Source organism: Parasteatoda tepidariorum, chromosome 9 (assembly GCF_982258835.1).
Source record: "Parasteatoda tepidariorum strain Cologne lab strain chromosome 9, Ptep-v5.0, whole genome shotgun sequence".
Lineage (NCBI taxonomy): Eukaryota > Metazoa > Arthropoda > Arachnida > Araneae > Theridiidae > Parasteatoda > Parasteatoda tepidariorum.
Window position 1 is genome coordinate 63393339 of NC_141763.1, and position 25008 is coordinate 63418346.

Below are 25008 nucleotides of genomic sequence, written 5' to 3' on the forward strand. Positions count from 1 at the left end.
CCCCACTACGCAGTTTATGTTCGTTACGTCGACTACTAAATCCGACTCCTTAGTAGTTCGAACGTAGTGACATCTTTCGGATTTTTACCTCATTGCTCAGTTTGGTAGGCAGAAAGTAGTGGCATATTTCTTATTTCCTCCCCATTGCGCAGTTTATGTTCGTTACGCCGACTACTAAATTTATCCATGCACTGGCCTTCCCTCTGCTAAGAGGTATTGATTAAACTCAACTTCAATTGCTCATCTATTTAAAATTTCTGGAAGAAAAAAAATCTAGTCATATTGGAATGAAACGCAAATCGAAGACCTCAAATAGCTTTTTGGACTAAAGTAAACCACATGAATAAATCAATCAGATAAAGAATTTAAGCATACACACAAGCAAAAGAAATCGAACCTAAAACGGACAAAAATTTTCCTTTAAGTAATTGCACATAAATCTCAAAGTTGTTGTTTCTTTAGATCTAATAAAGAGTTAATGGTCAATAAATATCTTTAAACTTCAATATTTCACCACTTAATTACCATATTCAAGAGTTTTCAGACAATTGCCCAGTTTGTCACGATGTCAAACAACCACTTTTAGGAAATTGGTTTTTATACATACAGAAATAGTTCAAAGAACTTTTCAATTAAACTTTTAAAAAGACACAAAAGGCACAGTGACTTGTGCCATTATCCTAGCCAAACTTCTCGCCAAAGCGACATCACAGTGGGTGGTCCAGAAGGAACTAATTCATTTTCAAAAATATTGTTATCGCTCTATTTTTTTTACTACTTTTCTAGTTTTCTTTTACGGCATTCGAAAGTTAAATTACCTCGGCGGTAATATCTTCCGGAATTGTTAAATGGTAAGAGAGTGTTTGTTTGTTGGAAGAATTTGCATTGCTCGAAGCCAAAACAAATGAATTGTTAGGGAATAAGAATCGCTAAAAGATATTAATGGACAAGATAAAAAAGAAACCGGATCTTAGAAATGACCTTTAAAAAATAAGGAAAATGCTTGAGTTGAAATTTGTGAAAACTTCTTAAAATAATATTTCACTTTTTTTATTACCTTCTTGAAACAGCGTTCACTCCATTAAACTCTTGATTTTCAGTGTGTTTATAAAGATAACTAAACACAAATGAATTAGCTTATATTAATGACAATATTAATGCGACTCACTAAAAAGGATACAATTAAATTTTTTAGGTACATTTAGTATTAAACGAAGCACTGGTCATTTAAACAAAACTACTAATTAGAAATAATAAGACTACATTGATATGTAGTTGCTGGTGTGACAAAACTACTCACGTGGTTTTTTTTGGCTTGGTGGCAGTATTTATTATGAAAAGAATAATATCTTAGTACATATAACAGCACATATCTAAGTAGAGTCAGTACATATATTCAGCTTTTGCAAACGACGCGTAATGGAGCAAATGGATCAAAAACTATGGGTCTGATTTTCTTGCCTATTTTCGATCGATATTCTTGGATCTATGGAGTCATATCTATTCAATTTCCTGGATCTATCGAGTCCCTGTTGTTTGGAAATACCAGCATGGTTTTTAGAGGTAATCAAATCAAAACACAGTAGTAAATTTTTCGTGGAATCATCTTCTTGCACGTAGAGACCGCATTGATAGGCAAAAAAGAGACTTTTGCAAATTTATATGGGGATCTGAGCAATAGTTCGAACTTGTCCGTGTGTTACATCGTTAATTTCACAATTTTCCATGAGCTCAAATAAAAAGCATTTGTTTCAAATGGTTTACATATCGGTTTAAAATCGACATCACTTTCGCACATTGGTTTCAAATGGACTACATAGTTAAGATGCGCATGCGTGACTGTCAATCAGTGGAATTTCCAAAGAATAGTCAATATGTGGTATTGCATGTTAATGTTTACTTTTTATATATTATATTTCATTTAAAGTATGAGATATTATGAGTATCGTCATGTATGGGGATTGCCTGGCCGAGCGGTATCACCCGCCAAACGCTTTGTTAAGCGTGGAGGTGGCTGATGTATTCTTTGTGATGTTCTTCTCTATATTGTGCTGTCTGTCCTTCTACTTCATAATGGCTTATAAGGCTTAATTGAGCACCACCAAGTCTGCAAATGTATGGTATTAATTGTATTACATTGAATAAAAATTGTTACAAGTTCACCCTTCAATTTGAAAATAAAAGGAATTTGTTTTATCTAACTCTTGAATTAATTAATCAAATTCATACAAAAGTTCATCTGCCAATCATGAGTTTCCTTTTTAATGTTATGGAGAGGAAAAATAGTTATGGAAAAATTGAGGTTATGGACAGATTGTGGAGAATCACGATTTCTCTTTTTCATATCATGAAAGAGAAACGATTGTAACTGAGATATCAAGGAGATTTAAGATTTTTCTTTATTTAATATCATGGTGAAAAAAATGATTATGGTGATAACATAGAGAATCACAATTTCTATTTTTAATACTTTTAAATTGGTGGTTGTTGTTGTTATCGGCCATTAAGGCTGAAAGAGTGCGATTGATCTTGTTTTCCAGTGGCGCAATCTATGACCAAGAATTCAACTTCTGCCACACCCATACGTCACACCCGTTTATAGGGCACCCAGTCATTCGTTCACAGATCGTAATTTCCACCTGAACCAGAGAACGATCAATCTCCAATTCAGTACCCATAGAGGTATTGATTTGTTATGGGAACATTGAAGATTTTGTGACCCGGCAGATTTATGTGCACCAGTCACCATTTTCTACTCAGGAAATCTTCGACCGGCTGGATTCGAACTCCCCCTCTCACAAACGTGAGTAAAGCGCCCTGCCAACCAGACTATCCCGGTCTTTTAAATTGGTTGAAAAGATATTATGGAGAATCACAATTTTGTTAATATCATAGAGGAAAACAGGTTAAGATAAAACTATAGTTGTGAAGATATCATAGAGAGTCAAGACTTTCCTGTTTAATGTAATGGTGTAAAATGTTTTTAGACATACCATGAAGAAATACAGTTTTTCTTTTTAATACTGTTTAGAAAAGCAATTTCCCTTTTTTAACGTAATCGGGAAAAAGTGGTTACGGAGAAACCATGGTAAGGGAGATATGATGCAGAAAAATCTATTTCTAAATACAGAAAAAAAAGTAGATCGGACGCTGAACTTAATTCTTTTGGCTTGATTCATAGATAATGAAAATAAAAAAAAGGAAGAAAATCTCAATTAAGCTAACTAAATTGAGCAGAACTTAAGAGGAAACCAGAAATTATAAAACACGGAGCCTGAAACGGATAAATTAAGTCGCCAATGAATCCTTAATTTAGCCACGAACTCAAAAGACCGAATTCCCATTTCGCCATCCACAATTTACTCGCCAAATAAAAGATCACCACCTAAGAAAAAAGCAGCTATTCACCGATCCGGAATCATCAGTCAACAGTTAGCGATTCCGAAAATATATACGTTTTCATTTATACACACACACATAGTCAATCGCTACACAGACTGGAAAATTTGTTTACAGGAAGAGGAAGAAGACGGATCTGCTCTTGAGCATCATTTTTGGAAGCTCAAGAGCAAGGATGGAGAGAAAAGACTAATTTGTCTCGAATCCGTGTAAACACGCGCGACAACCGAAGAAGCTTTTCTTCCAGATAGAAGGAGAAATTTTTACTTCTCTGGTTGAAAAATATTGGGATCGATTTTACCTCGGATGGAGAAGATGCGGAAGATGAAGATGCTCGGAGGATGAGAAGGGAAGCGGAATCCTTCCTTCGGCTCTCTTTCTCTCTTCCAGTGAAACATGTTGCTGTCCGCATCCTTTTCGACTTGTCGTAAGGGGTGTTGTATAAATTGTGAAATTGCATTTGAGATGAAGGGGTTAATTAAATAGTGATCTTTGCATGAAGAACGTTTTTAAATGGAATTTGTTGTTGCGCTTAATTTCACAACAAGTGAAATCAAGTTACTTTTTTTTTCAAAACTAATTTTTTCGTTTTCTTTTTAAGTTTTAATACCAGTTTTTATAGCCGTTTAGAGCATTTTCGATTGAATAAATTCTTCCTGCTTTTCCTTTTATTCCTTACTTTTTGTCCCTTTTATTAAACACATAATATATCTACAATTTTTTATAATATTTTTTCTGGATATGTAGATATTTTTAAATAATAAGAAACAGTAAACTTCTATCATTTTCGTTTTAATAAGTACATTAGAACTAGCTGGTTGAAGTTTTAGAAGGCTACACCAAAAAAAGTAAAAGCTTTTGGTGATAAAAATGAGCTCAACACATTAATATTCAAACACTAACTGTACTCTATACATGAAAAACACATGCATCGAATAAGTAGATTTTTCTTTCTATTACCCACCACTTTAACATTAAAAAATCACTATGGTTCGACTTGAATTTTGCATAATTTGACTTATATATTTTTATAATTAATATATTAGGGTAGAAACAAATACCTATACATTGATGATATAATTTTTTCTTTCGAGAAAAGGTACCATTATTTTGAAAGCACGCGAGGCATAATTTAACGTTTTGTTTACCAGTAGAGAAATGTTAATCTTTGTAACATTATACGACAATACGCAAAGTTTTGCTAAATTTTCAAAAATGATTTTCCGCAGTGGCAAACGATTTTTGACAAATATAATTTTATGCCTTGCAGAGCTTTTTTACATCAACGTACGGTTTGGTTATATTGATACTATATTAGAAAGTACTTCTTTCTGCGGATATAATCGTGTGAGATGATGAATAGATTATATCTTTTCATTTCCTTGTTTTCCGGCTTTTTAATATATATATATTTTCTATACCTAGTGTTTTGATTTTATTGGGCACCTGGGCCACGAAGCGACCCCTATCCCATTCATCTGGAATTTTAACACTGTTTTGGTTGAGCATTGAGGAAAGCAGGCAGTGGAGTTGCTTTTATGAATGTTTCAAGCACTTTGCTTTAATAACTAAAAGGAATAAAAAAATAAAATGAGCTGCTTGCTCTAAACTGTGTTTGTTTGATTTTGGAGTTGTTCAGAATTGTATTAGCATAAGGAAACGTTATTTTCAGAAAGGTTGATGAAATTATTTATTTTGATAGTTATGATATGAGACGTCGGAGGTGAAATGTGATATATTTTCTCAATATATGTGTGTATATATATATATGGTTACCAAATAATTTAAAAAGTGGTGACAAATGTTCATAAATTAATTGGAAGTTTTAAAGTTCTGAATTTCATTATAATTTTAATATTAAAGCTATTTGGTCTTGTTATATGTAATTGATATCTCGTCTTGATGGCACCATTCGCCGATTCATCGGTTCTAGTAGGTCCTATAATAAAAAATCATAAAAGGAATGGCAAGTACTATTAGAGAGAATTGAAGGGAGAACTACAGTGACAAGAATTAAATTTCAGCAAGTGATAATTGTCCAAAAATATATTGTTGCACTTTCATTGACAGGACTGCCAACTTTCAAAGTTCCTTTGGGAAAATTTCTTATAGTGGTATTTAAATTTATGTTTTAATGTAGGATTCTTTCTGTTGTAAATTTGATTTAAAATTATTTTCCTTCAAATTTTTTTTCCTACTTGTAAATAGTTTAAAAGTTCATATAAAACACCACTTTATCCTAACTCTATTGTGGTAATGCTTTTAAAGTGTTGACTAAATTACAAATATCTCTGAAAGTTTCAGATTTTAATTTTTTTACCAACCTGTAAGATATTTTTCAAAAAGATTAGTAATTAGCAGCCCTGTATTGAACCATGCAAATAAACTACAGTCAAAGTTTTATGTAATAAAATTACACTTGAAGTTTTATGTAGTAGTATGAAAAAATATATTAAAACCTTTAAGCTGTATGGTCAAGAAACTACAGTCAAAGTTTTATGTTGTTGTCTAGAATAAATTGCATCGAAAATTTCATTCTTTAATAAACGAAAAACTATTTTAAAAGTTTTTTACTTTATCACAAAACAATTACATTGGAAACTTTATGAAGTAGTATCAAAAAAATGCATTTTTAAAAAAATTACATTGGAAATTTTAAGTTGTTAGTGGCAAAAAAATTAAATCATCTTTGTTTGCTGTTATAAGAATGTCTAACTTTTTGAACCGAAATTAAAACGTCGAGTTGCCACAAGAGCCACGTTTCTAACATTAAAGGATCTTAGCAGGGTGAAAATCTTTCTGTAAAGTTGCCGTAAAGAAGAAAGTTACTCGACAATACAACATTTTTAAAAGCGATGAAAATGAATTTCATCCATTCTTGCATTATGATATATATTTGACACCAATATATTTATTCAAACAGTATTTTAGAATTATTAAAAGCTACCATTGTTTTCAGCCAACTGGAATAATATCCGCATCCATACCCAATTTTGTGAGTGTTTACTGATATAAAACATCCCTTTGGGCGACTGCAGATATTTGTTCAGAAATAGGCTTCTGGCGTATTTTATTTTTGGCGTTCCTTTTCTTGAAGATCGCGTCGCTACTTATTTCACAAAGTGCTCGCTGATTTTGTGGAAAAGGGACATTTTTGATAATGGAATTCTTTGGCTCAAGCATGCCAAGTTGGGGGGCAAATGGAATAGGGGGTTTGAAGTGGAGCAAAAAAGAAAATGTCTTAAATTTTATTTCAGCCTAATAGATCAGAAAAACGTGTCCGACAGTTGGGCCCGAACATTTGGGAAATTGAAACTCTCAGAAAGGGAGTGCTGTGGCCACATTTCTGTGAGAAAATGAGGCGCATATTTCAGTCGTGTTCCGTTGTCATTGAAATGTTTATTCGAACTTCTTTTGTTTTGAGTTTATAAATTCCGGGTTCTTTCTTTTCAACCGTATTCTTCATTTATTACGCTTGGGGATTTCTATTTATCCTTCTGGTTTAAATATTATGGAAAATACCACAATTTGAATTTCTTTAGTAATCCTGTTTAATGATATCTTATTATATCCCGTTAGATTCGATTTAGTTATTCTAATCGATTACTAAATAGGAAATCTATTAGAATTACTAAATAGGATATAAGACAACTAAATAGGCCTAATAGATCAGAAAAACGTGTCAGACAACTGTGCCAGAACATTTGGGAAATTGAAATTTCTAGAAAATGAAGCTTGTGGCTTCCCTTCTGAGAGAAAATGAGGCGCATATTTCATCCCTGTTCCATTGTCATCGAAATGTCTCTATTTGAATCTTTTTAGTAATCCTGTTTAAGGAAAACATATAATATCAATTTAGATATCTTATTTAGTTATCTTATACCCTATTTATTTATTTTAATATATTGCTATATCTGTAATCTATTAGAATTACTAAATAGAATATAAGATAATTAAGTGGTCGTAATAGATTGGAAAAGCCTGTCCAACAACTGAGCTCAAACATTTGGTAAATTGAAACTCCTTGAGGGGAAGCTTGTGGCCACATTTCTATGGAAAAATGAGGCGCATATTTCAGTGGCGTTTCGTTGTCATTGAGATAGTTTATTCAGACTCCTTTTATATTAAGTTTATAAACTCTTGACTTTTTTGCTTTCAAGAATATTTTACACTTGATTATTTTTTTAATTTATTTACCTCTTGGTATCAAATGTTATGAAAAATATATCTGTATGAATCTGTTCCATCCGGTTCTTTATGTACAGCGTTCATTAATTTTCAGATTAGAAGTCTTAAGTCATTCAAATAAGTCCAAGTGAGTCCATTTAAATATACGTTTTTTAACTTTTACTCAAGAAACCCTACTTTTTAATTAACCAACCCTTTTTAATGTTTCACAAGAAACTGTAATTTTCCGTTTTAATTAAATAAATAAATAAAATTGATCTGTAATAATAGAATCTATACAAGAATAGACACAAGAATCTATAATTTTAAGTTATCCAGTTAAATTTAAGACGAAATAAACCGTTAAAAACTTCAATTTTAAAAACTTATAAGTTTTTTTTTAAAAAAATCGCTAAATATTTAACAAAGAAACACTAATATTAAGCTATCCACTTGTGATTCAATAAAATAAGACTTAAATAATTTTAAAACAATATACCGAGAGGCTTAAAAAAGCAGTTGTACCATGGACGTAAATTCGTTGAGCAATTAGTCTCGAGTTCGCAGTGACTTAAGCATTATCATAACTTACATGATTTGACTTTCTGTTGCGTAAGTGTTTGCATGTATCTTCCTTCCCAATTGTTTATGAATCCTATTTCCAATATTCCTTTCCTGTTTAGTGTAGTATAAAATTAAAAATATATATTACTTAGATAATTGAAAAATTGCACTTGCCGAACGATTGCCGTAGAAAAACAGAAAGTTAAATCTCAAAGTTCACAGTTTCTTCCATAAGTGTCTGCATGTATCTTCCTTCCTAATTGTTTATGAATCCTACTTCCTATATTCCTTTCCTGTTTAGTGTAGCATAAAATTCAAAATATATATAACTTAGATAATTGAAAAATTGTACTTGCCGAACGATTGCCGTAGAAAAACAGAAAGTTAAATCTCAAAGTTCACAGTTTCTTCCATAAGTGTCTGCATGTATCTTCCTTCCTAATTGTTTATGAATCCTACTTCCTATATTCATTTCCTGTTTAGTGTAGCATAAAATTCAAAATATATATAACTTAGATAATTGAAAAATTGTACTTGCCGAACGATTGCCGTAGAAAAACAGAAAGTTAAATCTCAAAGTTCACAGTTTCTTCCATAAGTGTCTGCATGTATCTTCCTTCCTAATTGTTTATGAATCCTACTTCCTATATTCCTTTCCTGTTTAGTGTAGCATAAAATTCAAAATATATATAACTTAGATAATTGAAAAATTGCACTTGCCGAACGATTGCCGTAGAAAAACAGAAAGTTAAATCTCAAAGTTCACAGTTTCTTCCATAAGTGTCTGCATGTATCTTCCTTCCTAATTGTTTATGAATCCTACTTCCTATATTCCTTTCCTGTTTAGTGTAGCATAAAATTCAAAATATATATAACTTAGATAATTGAAAAATTGTACTTGCCGAACGATTGCCGTAGAAAAACAGAAAGTTAAATCCCAAAGTTTTCAGTTTTTTCCATAACTGTACATCTAAAATGATCAAGGCTAACTAATTTTAAAATTGCTAAGTAAAATTTAAATATGTTCTAATTTGAGTTTTGCGCAATATAGCTATTATTTTTGGTAAAGTAATTTTGGCCTAACTATCTCTAATGCTCAAATTGGTTAGTCCCAAATGCTCTAATCGAGTTCCATGAAAAGAAACAAGTCAAAAATATCAATAAAAAAACATCCATTTTTAGAAACTTTTAAAATTTGAAATCACATTTCCCTTGTGATAAAAATATAAAATTTTTTATAATAATAATAATAACAACAAGAATTTATGTTGTTTTGTTTTCGCTTTTGAAATACAGCAAACACTTAAAAGTTTGAAATAGAATGAATAATTTCAAATTGTATAGAGTAAAAGCTCTTTCTCTTCAAAATAACAGTCAATAAACTCCAAAGAATGTTGCCAATCTGAAGCTAAAGTTTAGATAAGTATCGTATCAGAAATCTACCCAAATCAATACAAACTCCATCGAATATTTTCTAAACGATGCACCGGGGATTTTCTTTTATTTCTTCTAAAAAATATTCTTTTCCAGTCCCCATCTTCCTTGGAACTCAAGTTCAAATGGGAAACCATGGCATTGACCTTATACATGGGGTAGGTGGTCTCTGAATTGTGGAGCCCTAATTCTGCTTTCAGCTCTTCTTTTGTTGTCATTCGGTACTTAAAATGTTATTCGGTCGCCAATTCAACAATGGAATTTGAACCCACGGCGCCTTCTTTGGCTACTGGTTAACAAGAGTTGTTTATGTTTTCAAGATGGATCATCCACTCTTAAGTTGTCTGTTAGCTTCTTTATTTCTTCTGATTTCATTTTCCCTTAAATTATTTATTTGTTAGATTTATCAATAATTGCTCACCAATAGAGTCTTAGTTACACTGCATTTTTTTTAAAAGAAAGAGAAATATAGTTTTTTATTTATTCAGTTCTATTCATAGAAACTATTTTATTCTTAAAGCCACTACGCGATTGGTTTTTGTCCTTTTTAAAGTTAAAAAAGTTATATTTAAGAAAAGAAAAAGTTAAAAATGTATAGATCTGTTTACGATACTTATTATATAAAAACCACTCTGAATTTTCTGTCATGACAATTATAGAAATAGTTATGAAATACTTCAAAATTCTTAAGAACAACATCGTTTTTTCCCCTTTAACTTTTTTTTGACATTTTTCTTTAACATTGCCAACTTTTACATCTTTTAAAAAGTATTTTCTCCGCTTGTAGCAAAATAGGTGTTCCAACTTTTTGCTCCTTGGTTCAATAAGTTTGAAAAGATTTAAAAATTTAATGATTAAAAAACTTAATGATTATAAAAAGATTAAAAAAAAATAAAAAATTAAAAGATTATAAAAATTAATGATTATAATAAGTTTGAAAAGATTTAAAAATTTAATGATTAAAAAATTTAATGATTAAAAAATTTAACTGATTAAAGTTGAAGCAGACGCTGAGCGTTTTATCACCATGATGCATTAATAATTAACACTGATAATCGCTGATGTTTCTTCTCAGATAATTGCCAGTACAACTAAAATGAAAACTGCTGACATAAACAATTATTTAAGCATCATTGAAAAAACTCAGCAAGAAGTGTAAAACTTAGTATACTTTTTTTAGAATATAACTAAGTAATTATCGGTATTAAAATATGGCACAATCCATTTATCGGTATCGAAATAGGACAATATTCATAGATTGGTATCGAAATAGGACAATATTCATAGATTGGTATCGAATTCAGGCATTATTTTATATCGAAATCAGTTATGATTCGGTATCAGTATTCGACACAATTCGTTTTTGGATTTGGGTACAATTTGGTATTAGAATCAGCCACAATTCGGTGTTGTGATTAGGTACAATTCGGCATCGCTGTCAGGTACAATTCGGTGTCGAAATTAGACACAATTTGATATAGGCAGGCATTAGGAAGCAGGCATCGGAAACAGGCATAATTCGTTACCGGAATCGGACACAATTCGATATCGGAATCAACAGCAATTCGGTATTTTGATTAGGCGGAATTCGATATCAGAATCAGGCTCAATTCGGTATCGAAATTAGAGATAATTCGGTATCGGAATCAAACCCAATTTGCAATCGGAATCGGCTCATTAGGTGTCGGAAAGAGGCACATATTGGCATAAAAGTTATGCACAATTCGATAACGTAATTGTGTCCTAATTCCGATTCTGAATTGCGCTTGTTACCGATATCAGATTGGGAATTAGTACAGAATGAGTATCAGATTATAAAAAGATCCGATAGTGAATTGTGCCTAACTCATTATCGATATCGGAAAAATTCCGCATAGTGGGCATAAATTAATATTAAAATGCGGCGGAATTTGACATTTTAATTCGAAAGCGTTTAAGGACAATTCGTTATCGAAATTAGTCCCAGTTTGGTATTGGAATCAGACGCAGTGCATTTTCTGATACTGATAGGCACAACTCGGCATCGAAATCAGGGGCAATTTGCTATTGGCATTGGGAAAAATTCTTTAGAGGAACTGTACACAATTTATTATCGGAATTAGACAGAATTCGGTATTGTGATTGGGCACAGCTTAGTATCGGAATCAGACACGATTCATTAACAGAATTGGACACAATTTGATATCGTGATAAAGCACAATGCAGTATCGAAATCAAGTAAATTCCTTTATAGATATCGAATACGGATACAGTAATTTATTTTTATTAAAGTGTTAAGAGTGCAAAATATATTAATCAGAAAACTACAAATATTTTAGTAGAGGAAACTACAATGTAAATAAGTAAAGAACGAACCAAATTGTCTAATAACACTTGTTTTATTTTACAAATTCTAAATAAATCAATGGAGTTGTTCCAGTATTCAAATAAAGTATTCATAAAATTATCGATACATATTATAGTCATGGTTGCAAGCTTTTATGGAATTAACCCATTAACCGCCATTTTCTTTTTTTCCCCTTCCATTTTTTAATATTGTAATGATGCGAAAAATGTCATTTTTAAAAGAGTATTAATGCCATATTTTGATTAAACCGCATTTTTTATTACAATATCTGCCATTTTAGATTTTAAAAAAAATTCCTAATTTGTCTTAAAATTGAAATTAAAATTAAATTTGAAATATCACAGGGTGTAGGCATTTTAAGTTTATTTAGGTAAAAAACACTATTATATAATAATTGTACTACAATTTTTCTTTTTTATGCTTTTTCAAAAAAAAATGTATTTTCAAACCAGGTCTAAAAATATTTGGTAAATTTAAAACATTGATAGTAAAAATCTCTTATTTCTACTTGTATTGCAAGAGAAGTAAACTATTTATAACAACCGTTTTTAACACACTTAAAACTTTTACTTGTATACGTATTATATATTTGCTTGTATACATATTTTAAATTTACTTGTATATATATTACAACTGTTAATAAAAAGTATTAGTTACAGATATTTTATCAAAGAAATGTAAAATGAATTGAGTGTTAACTACCAGTACTTAGTTTGTTCCAAAAACTAGTATGGCTTTTTCAAACGAGTACACTTTGTTAGTACTTAGTCATAATAAATATATCTAGTACAGGATCATATTTTTCTGGCGTAATTTGTTCACAGACTTTAATTCCTCTTTCCTATACATTTAACACCAGTTTCGAAACTTTTAGCACATTTAAAGAAGAATCTAAAACTTATAAACATTCCAAAATCTTTTTCTTCCAACAAAACTAAAACGATAAATAGAAAATTATTCTATTCCATCTAATATCAAACTTGAATGACAGCAACATTCTTCTAAATTTTTCCATTTCTGAAACTGGGAGGAATGGTTATCGTCTGATTCTTCCGCAATTTCTCCAAATTCGCGAAACTTTTCTCTTTTTACAACGTCCTCAAAACTCCCAAAACTTCGTTCGCAAATTGAATCGGTAGCTCTTAAATTCTGATTACGGTTGTAACAGAATTACCGAATTCCACCTTTTCTACCGAACAGTCTTTCTTCTGCGAAGGAATCCAATGATGGGAATGAAATTTACGAACTAAAACTTAAGCAACCCCCCACGCAAAGTGGGGTAAACAGAGCTAATTGGTTTTAACCCTCTTTTCTAATCATATACCGAATCTTCTCTTTCTGCTTTGGTTTCCCCAAGGTTTTGAAAATGCAAAGGTTTTGAAACTGTAGCCATGGGCTGGAAGACTTGATTGAATGACTTTCTTATTAGTCGAGATGTTGCGTGGGTAGATGTAAAATATCCATTTAAAGAAATGAAATAAATTTTACTGTTTGGTATTTGTTCTAAAAGAGTCTAAATTTTAGCCATTTCTCTAAAGTTTTTTTCTTTAAAAGAATTAAGATTTTAATAAGATTGTGTGAAGCTACACTTTTTGAAAACTTGAATTAAATTGTTTAAGAAAATAAAAAAAAAACATATTATATCTAGCAACTATTACATTTCTTAGCATGTAACAAAATTGAAACAGGTGAAACGCGACCAAATTTTTTAGGTATTATTTTATGACGGGCTGACCACAACAGAGACAAATTTCAAAGGAGGTAAAAAAAGATTGAAGTATCCTAATTTTTATTCATCCCTCATTTTTATTCAATAAATGCTTTTAAAATAAAGAAAATATACAGGGGTTGGGCAAAATTATGGAAACACTTCTGTACTGAGTCTACGTAAGCTATAATTTCTTTTAATATCGAATGTTTAAGAAGTTTTTTTAAATTCTAGTTGTATTGCTAATTTTGACCAATTCATTGTTGTACTACCTTACTTATATATAAGAAAGTAATAAGAAAATATGTACGAACATAAACTAAAAGTTTCCTTTATTCCAAAGAAGAGTTTAGCTTACAAGTAGAGAAAATGTTAGGTCATGCTGCTTTTGGACTATATCAAGACCGGATATAATTCGTTCTTGACGCTCTTTTGGTAAGCTATATATTTTTTAATCCATTTCACACCGGTCCATATTTATGATATATAATTAAATAATTGAAATATAATATACAACTGCTAACCCTCTAAGAGTGTTTGTAGGTGTTAGCCAAATTTTAACGAAACACCAGTTTGCAATCTTAATTGAACTGGCATTTCTAAGATATTTACCTTTAAAAAAACCCTTTTTTGTTAAGTGTTAAAAATGGTAGGGGTGCCATTCCCTAATGAGGGGAGAGGGTAAATTTTGTAATGACAAGATAACTACCTTTATAAAAAAAGAAGTGGTTCTACATTTGTAATTAAGCAAAAAGCGGATGTTATATACCATGCAAAGATGCCAATTGCTCCGTTTTTGGCAAAAAAATTAGATAAAGTGGTAGATAATTAAAAAACCAAAACTTATTTTACTTACGTTAATTTTGCTTATAACACTCTAAAATGATTGAAACAAAGTGGTGTCATATATGAATTTCTGAATTATTCGTAAGTAGTGGTGGACAAAATAACTTCAAGATCAAATTCAGTAAAACATGAATCATACATCAAAATACACATTTTGCTACCACTAGAAGAAAATTTTTTTTGAAAGCGGAGCAAGTTGGTATCGCTGTATTATGTACCATTAGCTACCAATTTTAGTTTTAAAAAAATTGAATATTTCGAAAATTGTTGCTAAGATATTTATTTTAACTATACATTATAAAGGAACACGACCTTTTTAATTTTGTAAAACAAGCGTTAAATAGGAAAAAAAATGGAATTAAAACAGATAAAATAGAATTAAAACAGTTCTTAAAATGAAACCACTTTGAATTTATCGCCGATTTGAATATAAAAAATAAAATCTTCCCATTAAATCAGAAGTGTTGTCATCTCTATTAATACTAGAATTCTCCTATTTCCGATAAATTTATTATCATAATTGATTAAATTCGTATATACTTTAATTTGCAGCAAACGGTAGATTCCTTTTTCTATAACAGCAATATTAAAAACATTTGCTTTAAATACGAATGTGTAACTTTAGTACGATTATTACGATTTTATATATGTATATATTAATTTATGTGTATCAAAAAGAAACATACATGGAACTGTTTTTACAAAAAGGGAACAGTCAGTACAAATTTCGCAAATAAATTAATACAATTTCTGGAAGTCGCATATATGTACCAATTAAGTTTGTTGCTACTGAAATTTGTTTATTTTTAACAGCTTTCTTTAATTTCACCAGTATTTAAAAAGGCTCCACATAATTATCAGCATCCTTGATATAGTTTTTATTATTTTTTTTTTCAAATTTCTTATTTTAATACACATTTAGCTAAAAAAAAAAAATAATAATTAAAATAGTGCTCCATTTTACTTTCCTGCCTTCCACCGTAATTTTCATAAAAAATCTAAAACTTCATTGCCCTTCTTTTATAACTTTAACTTACTTTCAAATGTCATCTCTTCAAATCATTTCCCTTATACTATACTGTATAACAAAAGCACATTTCAAGGAGTTAAGTTTGTTTTTAACTCAAGGATAAAATAAGGCAGATGTAGTGACAAATAATAAGGCATATATGTAGTAACTACAAGCTAAAAGAAAAAAAAAACTTCCACAACTTGTGCGAAGTTAGCCATATCTTTTTAACCAATTACAAAGGATGCAAAAATGTGTCTTTTTCTATAATGTCTTTTTGAATCACATAGCACTCAATCCAACTAGATAGAGGGTTCAAATTTCAACTACATCACTGTGCTGAATAGGAATCCAAATTTCAATCGCTTCCAGACCGTGAATTTATCGCCAAATATATTTTCCTTAAAGGCAAGACGAAAATAAATTTGTTTTATCCCTATAAGGTCACTTGAAAACGTAGTTTTTAAAACTGTTATTTTATTTTATTATTACAATATAAGTCATATAAAATGTTCCACAATATTGACCTTAAAACTTAAACTTGCAATTATTCTTCTAAAACGCTCTTTTCTCTCAAACTACAAAAACCGATGAATTCAAAATACTCTATATAGGCAGCCATCAAAAACCTTTAGAAAAACTCAACTCCATTTTACTTTATAGTTCCATCAACATCTCCCATATTTCCCATAAAATACGTGAAAATTCATCTCTTCCTTTTTTATAACTTTAACTTACTTTCAAACATCATATTCCCTCCTCCAATGACTTTAACTTACTTTCAAACATCATCTCTCTAAATCACCTCCCTTATTCTATAGTCCATTGCAAAAAATACGCATTTTAGTGAGTTACGGTTGCTGTTAGAGTTTTAAGAGTTGATAGATGAATTGCAGGGAGCAAGAGATGAATTGATTAAGATTGGTTTGGGGGGGGGGAGAGGAATTGATCGAATTGATGTCCTAGCTTTAAGGATCGCCCATAAGGATATCTGCAATAAACATCTGTTGATAAGGCAGGAACTTGAGGGGTGGTTCAAACAATGGTCAGAAAGAGACTGCTTTCAGAGAGAGTAACCCTTGGTCATTTGGAGTGGAAAATTGCCATTGATTGGAAATATTTCTTTTCTTTCTTTCTTCCTTTAAGGATTTATTTAAAGAAATCCTTTCAAAATTCAATTTATATGAATGGGTATATTTTGTATGATTGAACTATCAAGCCATTTGAACGGAAACCAATGAAAGAACAAGAAATGGAAATAACTTAATTTGATACAATTGTTTGTATATTTTTTTAAATGACCGCAAAATCTCAACCAAATTTGAGCAATATTTTTTACAGCAATAAAACAGCTGGATGATCATATGTATATGTTTCTTTCTTTTTCTTCATTCCAACAATTATGTTCCTATGTTCTTATTATTTCCAAAATAAAAAACTAAACTATAATGTAATACAGCTATTTTTAACCAGATATTTAACTTTGAAAACTACAAAAAAGTTATAAAATACAGACCTGTAACCGCTCACTTTACATCCAACGCCTCATATTACAATCATCAAAATAAATATAAGCTTTAACAAATTTCTTAATCAGAGATCCACCTATGACATCAGCTTCAACAACTACAATATTGAAAGCTCCATCAAGCGTTTCCTCACTCTGACCATCAACCAGCATCCAAAACCTTCAAGCAAAGTGCGTGGGAGGTTTTCGTGGTTTTCCGCTCCATGTAACGGAAATGCGGGTTATTTACAACAAAAAGTTCTCCATGAAAGGATTGGGAATTGCAAGGTTTAGAATCACAAGGCTACGACGATGAAAATTGGTAGTCCTAAACCCGAAATTTGAGTCGACTGTTCAACGACGGTTATTAATTGAAATATACTGATGGTGAATATTTACGATATTCGGAAGTATCTTTCGATACATGCCGCCACTCAATCAAAAGCGCTATCTTTTACATTCTCTTTTACTTTTTTTAATTAAATTATACTAATACAATATTCTGCAATTAGCTCATTTTGAAAGGTTTTTAAATAATATTCAGTGGCTATTCATTAAACTTTTGATTTAATCGCTCATGGGCTGTAATAGTGGCACAACTCAAAAAATCAAGTGTTGAGATAAGTGGAAAATGCATCAGAAATGCTTTAGTTTGCTTAAACGAAGATTACCTTCAAGTTGAATTATAAGTTGTGCTAGTATTGCTGCTGAGAAGAATGTGTATTTTCATATTTACACCTGTTCTTAGTCCAAAACGCGTGCTTTTTGAGTTGTGCCACTATTGCAGCCCATGACCGAAATGTCTTTGATTTTTCTGCGCTTAATACATATCTTTCAAACTTTGAAAGTTGAGTGCAATATTAGGTAGATGGTAGAGAACTGAAAATGTGATAAAGAACTAAAGCGGAAGATTTGAAACAAATAAATTTTTTAAGACGTTTATCAGAGCTTATTAGTTAAAATAAACTGATGGTGAATATTTACGATGTTCGGAAGTATCTTTCGATACATGCAAAACACAAGGCCGTCACCCAATAATAAACACTCGCACATCTGATCTTTGATATAACTTTTTTAATAATTCATATGCACTGGTGACCAAAATTATTTTATTTATAATTAATTAAAACAATAATACAATATCTTAGCTTATACTGGGAAACATATTTTCTGAAACTAGGGAAATTCTATAGTTGTTGGAGGAAATGACTTAACATTAAAAAAAATTTTTAGCGTCATCCAAATCAGTTTTCATAAGTTTTAACTGCAATAAAATTATATTTAAAGAAATATAAAAACGGAGGAACTGTAAATTATTTACTCAAAACCACTCATTTTATAGCTTTAAAGTTATAAGGAAAAAATCTATGAAAGTTCTAAAAATGACCCAGCGCTATTTCTTCTTATATAATTAAGACGACCCTTTCATTTTCTAGTATTTTTTTTTAAAAAAGTATAGTGCTGTCGAAAAATATTATAGAATCGAAAGCTTACAAAGTTCAAAAATAAATAAACACGAAAACGCAAATTGAACAAGATGGCGAGGATAGAGACATCTTAATAGCTTATATTTGTTAATAATCTATAATATAATGTTCCTTCTTAAGAAAAAGGGTTGGTAAAAGCAAAGTACAAATATATGATCTCCAGGTATAATATATGCAACTCAGGTCTAGTAAATTTTTACGTTGTGTTTATTTTAATTTCCATATATATATTACAAAAAACAAAAGATTTAAGAGGATATTGCTTTAATTACTTTCCACAAAAAAAGAAAGAATAAAAATCAAATTAAGAAAAAAAATCCTCAAAAATATTTACAGTTATTTGTAGTATTTTATCACCACGTTGACTTTGGAGCTTTTGTTAAGGAAAGTGCACTTTCTAATCGATTTGAGGATATCTCGGAGAAAACGAGAACTTGTAGGCGGATTAAAAAAAAAAATCGAATTTTACGGAGATATAATTTTTCAATATATTATATTTGGCTATATAAAATAGTTCGACCCCCACGCAATAGTTAGTTTTATTTTTAGAGTATACTTTATATAGCTATTATTGAAAATATAAACTTTAATTTGATTTATTTTCAATTTCATTTTTCTTTCTATTCTGTATCTTATAAAATTGAGTAAGAGAATTGATTTGTTTAAAATGCTGAAAGGTTATTCAAATTTAAGCAAAAACATCTTTCAAGAAAGAAATTAATTATATTTTTAGGATTTAGATTAAAATAAGCACTAATTTATTAAAAAATATCTAATGCAATTTTACTATTTAAGAACTAATAATCGTAAAATAATGAGGCAACGAAATATTAAGATATGAAATATTTAAATTTCAAAATGAATACTTTTGATGTCACTGTCAGCGAAGTGCAAAAGGTCAGACATCTTAAAACGATGTCATCTTACACATATTTTTATTTCATTTTCTAATTGTTTTTAAACACCCAACCCAATTTTGGGTTTACGGCTACCAATGTTCAACTCCGTAGCCTTGTAATTTTGAACCCAATCCAGAAGACAAAGGAACTCCTGGATCAAGTATACGGTGACTGCCTTCGTGGAGGACTTTTGGATGGAACTAACCCGTAATTGCATTAAACGGAAAAGAAAACCACGAAAACTTCCCACGATTAGACTAACGGCAAGGGGACTCTAACTCATGATCCGTCTACCACTGAGGACAGAACTGTGGTAGGTATAGACAGAACTGTGGTAGGTAAGGACAGAGCTGTGGTAGGTAAGGACAGAACTGTGGTAGGTAAGGACAGGACTGTGGACTTCAGAACTGTGGTAGGTGCGAGCCGAGAGCGGAATTCGAATCGACCAGCCATTGTTTGGGATTCGTATCCAGTTCAACTCATTGGAAGGAAAATACTCTATCTTCTGAGCCACCACGGCTCACCTTTAGAACTAAAAGACCGAACATTTATAATATTTTCTGCAGTTTCTCTTTAACCTATTAATCACCGCACACAGTAAGTGATTTATGTATGAAAAAATACATAATTGAAAACGTGGCAGTCCATATTTAACTGTACAAATCGATTATTACTTTAGGATCCAAAATATGAATAGTTATGTAATTAATTTACTATGGTATACAGAAAACTCTCTCTTTTTTAAGTAATAAGTTTTTATAATAAAACACTATGCCAACTTGTCAACTTCTCTAACTTTTCCTGAATATTATTTAATGGCATTAAAGTAATTGCTTTACTACCATTATATAATAATAATTAAATAGTTTCTGCTCTACAATTTTATTATAGGTTTAAAAAATTTGATTAATGATCATTTTGGCCACCACTATATACGGAGTTACCAACTTGCTCAGGAAGGCGGATAAATATTTTCGAGTGGTAGTCTTTAAATGTATGATTCTTGGTTTAGTAAATTTGATTTTTAGGCTTCTTACTCACCACTACTGATATATAATTCGAAGATTTATGTAATACGTCTCTTTATTACAGTTGAGCGTCCTACCCCAGAGACTCTGTATACAAACTGCTTATATTTTCTAATTTTACTGTAATTTCACGATGAATGGGATATGGGTCATCTGCGCTGCCCAGGTGCCCAGCTTTTGTTAAATAAAGTAAGTTGAGCGTCTTCAAAACTTCACAAAATTAACAGAAAATCTGCAAATTCTAGTTAGTAGTTCTCTACCGTTTTTTAAAATGTTTTGTCGAATATATATCCAGAAGTCTAATATATATTATAATATATCTTCACCATTCAATTGCGCTTCGGCGGTTTATCATACATTCCCACTCAGATGAATTAGTTAGAGCCCCTCGCGAGGCTGATGCCGATATAACTACAGCATATGAGTATTATATTATATCCAGAGTTTTGGTATTACAAATTTTGTTATTGAGTTATTTGAAAACTGAGTGAAAATCTTTGCAAACTATGCATCGAAAAAGTTATATGTTCCTTTTTCACCTCTTCATCATCGTGATCAACTCAACCAAACCTTGAAATGTCAATTCATCACAACTTTTCTCTCTAAGCACAGAAGACGAAAGTGAGTAGCACAGATCCACTTCATTATCGTAAGCTCAAACCGGGAAAGAGTTCATGCACACCCGGAGGAAAAAAATAAAGAAGTGGTAGAAATATTAATATAATTTTTATATTATTTTGTTTATAACTACTAGAATATTTTATTTTCTCTAAGTAAATATTAAATATATATAGATCAGAAGGTGGCAGATATCAGAGTTGCCACGGGAGACTAAAAAGTGCAGATATGTCAATTACTCAACTTTCTGCAAAAATTTTATTAAATTGGCAGCGAATTATACAGTAAAACCTGTAGAATGAGGATAATTACGCCTAAATTTTAAAAGTGTTATCACGATAATTGCAATGAAGTTGCATTCCATATCATACTTCGAATTTTTGATGTTAAGTGGTGGAAAAATTATTTAAAATAAAAAACGCTAAACTAAGAAAAATTTAAATTTCGTTGCCATTAAAAAATATTTTTTTTACAAAGTTGGCTTCTCTGAAAAAGGTGACTAATAAAATTCAAAATTTTATTTAAAAGAGGTTTGAAATCAGCAACTTAGTATATTTTTTCTGTTTTAACTATTAACAGTAAATGTAAAGATTGCTTTTGATTTAACTAGGAAAAATTTGAAACGTATGTCATAGTCCGTAATTATCCGCTAGCATAGTATGTACCGTATGTACTAGTCCGTAACTGTTAACCGTAACTACCACTATGACATAGTGGTAGTTACGATTTAATAACTATACAGATAATAAATAAATAAACATTTATTCAGTTTCTACCACTTTTTTACTTTTTTAGTCACCTGTGGCATCCCTGAGATAAGACATTTTATGTCGACAGTGAAAGCTTATATTAAGAAATTTTCAGCTTCTGTATAACACAATTGATACCAACTATTAATTTGTTTTTACAAGTGCGTACGAATTCTGTGGGAGGCCTTTGCATATCGTATCATGCCCTCCAACTTATGAGGATTTTGAAAATAATTCTTTCTAGTGGTAGCGAACCAAAGTAAAATTTTTTAAAGCAAATGGATCTCTCATAGAACTTTTATCAGAACTTAAGAATCTAGCCATATGGCCTGCACTTTTATAAGTAATAGTGGACAAGTTACGCTAAAATTAATTTTTTTAAATATTAAGACATTAATTTTGCTACCGTCTGAAAAGAAGATTTCTGAAACTACGGAAATTCCGTAGCAGTTGGAGGGTATGTCGTATTTTGCAATAAATTTCAAATAAGCGTTCGGTAACCATTGACCAGACGTTTTCTATAAGTGAGAGATAAGGAGAACGTGCTGGCCATGGAAACGGGAGAACATGTTTAGTGTCAAGGAAGGTCAGGACAGTGCGGGCAACATGCGGCCGTGCATTGTTCTGCTGAAACGTAGCATTATGAAGGCCTCTAAGATAAGGCGGAGCAACTAGCCCTAATACATCAGAAATGTAACTGCTGCTGTTCAAAGTGCCGGCTAAGCGAACAAGAGGTGATCGAGACGTGTATAAAATGGCACCCCATACCATTACTCCGGGTGATGGCCAGTATGACGATGTCGAGTGCAAGCTGCCAATGGGCGTTCTCCACGATGTCGCCAAACACGGATGCGGCCATCATGATGCTGTAATCAGAACCTGGATTAGTCTGAAAAGACGACGTCATGCCATTCATACGTCCAGGTTCGTCGTTGACCAAACCATTGGAGGCGCTCCTGCCTGTGATGCAGCGTCAAAGGTAGCCGAAGTCATGGTCGCCGTGCTGACAGTCCATGCTGCTGCAAACGTCGTCGAACTGTTCGTGCAGACACTTGTTGTCTTGCAAATCGACCTGGATCACACAAAGAAACGTGCTGGTAGGCAATTCTCCTTCTTGCACGAGGTATAACAAAAACTTTTTTTACCCGAGAACAACGCTCAAATTCAATTTCTATATGAGAAACTTACTGTCAAATCTCTTCTTTTATATACATTGCAGGTGTCGCTACCGCCGCCTGCTTTGCATGAATGAGCTGATAAGCTAATCATTTTTATACCACAACATGCTTTATCCGTCCTGCAAATTTCACATTCGTGATGCGTCGTCTTCCTGGTGTAGTAATTTTAATGGCCAGTAACGTATTTTGCCGAATCCGTAGCCATTAGCGTGTCTAGTATTATACTGAGAATCAAATATTAACCCTTTAGTGGGCCCTTTATTTCTAGTAAAGGTAAATTAAAGTATTTTTGGAATTAAGATTGTTTTAAGAACAGTAATTGATATAAAAAAAACTCATTTAGTTTATTAAAATACAATTTTTTTTGTGGTAAATATATTTAACATGACCTATTAGGAACTTACTGACTTTTATTTTTCTTTATTTATAAAATAAATTCCTTAAATGCTACAAACTTCAAAAGGAATTATATATTTTATAACTTTTATACGTTTTTTAAAAGTGACAAATGGTTACCAATTTTATTCAAACTCACTTTAAGAAGGCTGAAGTTATTGAAAAATGGAAACCTAAATTAAAAGTGGTAAAACGTGGTGGTAAGTATACTTACCACGGCCTTCAAAAGGGTTAAAATATGAATTTCACTGCCGCTAGGAAAACTTTTCTTTTATGTGAAACAAGTTGGCATATCTGAATATCGTGCTGGCTCGCATTTTATTTCGTTACCATTTAAAATATTGAGAAAAGCTTGAAGTTCAAGACTGGCATAATTGCACTTCTTTTTAAAGAATTTGATAAAAAAAATTAAATTTAAAAATTTAAGTAACTGATTTACCAGTCTCGTCTCTTCGAAAAAAGTACATGCTAGTCCTGGCTGTCAATGAGATAAAAAAGATTTTACAACACCGTAATTAATTTTTTTACTACTTTTTTGCTAGATTTATAAGTGCAAAGAAAATTTTAAATACAACTAATAATGTTGATTAGGTGGAATTTTGATGCTGAATTTATAAGATTAACATCCTTGAATTAACTACCTAGAGTACCGATAAGTTCCACTTAACTTATTATTTTTTTATTATTTAAAACTACGAGCTAGAAAAATATTTTTAAAGTAGTATTTTTGAAAAAATCTTGTTTTCCCTTTTTAACAATAATTTCTTTACAAAATGCATAACGTTGTTGAGATTTACAGAAACAAAAAAAAATATCCAACGTATTGCCTTCCAAAAAATAATTCATACGAAAATTATATTCGATTTTTAATAATGTCAGAAGCACTTACTCGAACTATTTACTCGAACTATCTATTATTTCATTTTATACTAGTAAATAAAAAGGCATTGTAAGACATATAATGAAAAAGCAATAATACTCCATCTCCACTTCTACACAAGCAGAGTATTATCAAAACGGAGCAGTATAATTTGGCGAAAGGATTGGCGATAAATCTATTTAACTTTGAGAAAGTAACCCTTTTTAGAATTGTTTCGCTGCCTTGTCAAGAGATACGCCATTGTGATTTTTTATTGAATCTGATGGCTACTGAACTTTTCATCGGAATTGCAACTTTTTTTTCCCAAACATTTTTTTTTATTCACTTCGTTGGCGTTCCGGATCACATTTTTTTTTTTTTTTTTTTGTAAATATTTTTTCTTAATTTTGTTTTCTGCACTTGTTAAGTCGTCCGCGAATACACAAACATTGTGTAGAAAAAGGAGAACAAGGCTAGATAGTGGAAGTAAAAAGTCATTTCTTTATCACAAGCGAGTGACCAGCATTTGTTGGATTTTTTTTTTTATATGTGTATCGCGACACAAATTAATAGAATTGTTGTGAAAGGGAGAAATTTTTTTTTTTGAATTTAAAGTCACTGTTTGTAATTAGTTCATGCATTTAAATAAAGTCTGTATTCTTTTTTCTTTTATTTGTTATTTTTTAAGCTTATTTAAAAGTTTTTCTGAATAAAAGGAAAACACGATCAGAAATTTAATAATTAATCTGAAATAAAATCTTATTTCTTTTTAAAATTGTTGTGTTCATTCAATTTTCTTTAAATAAATAAATA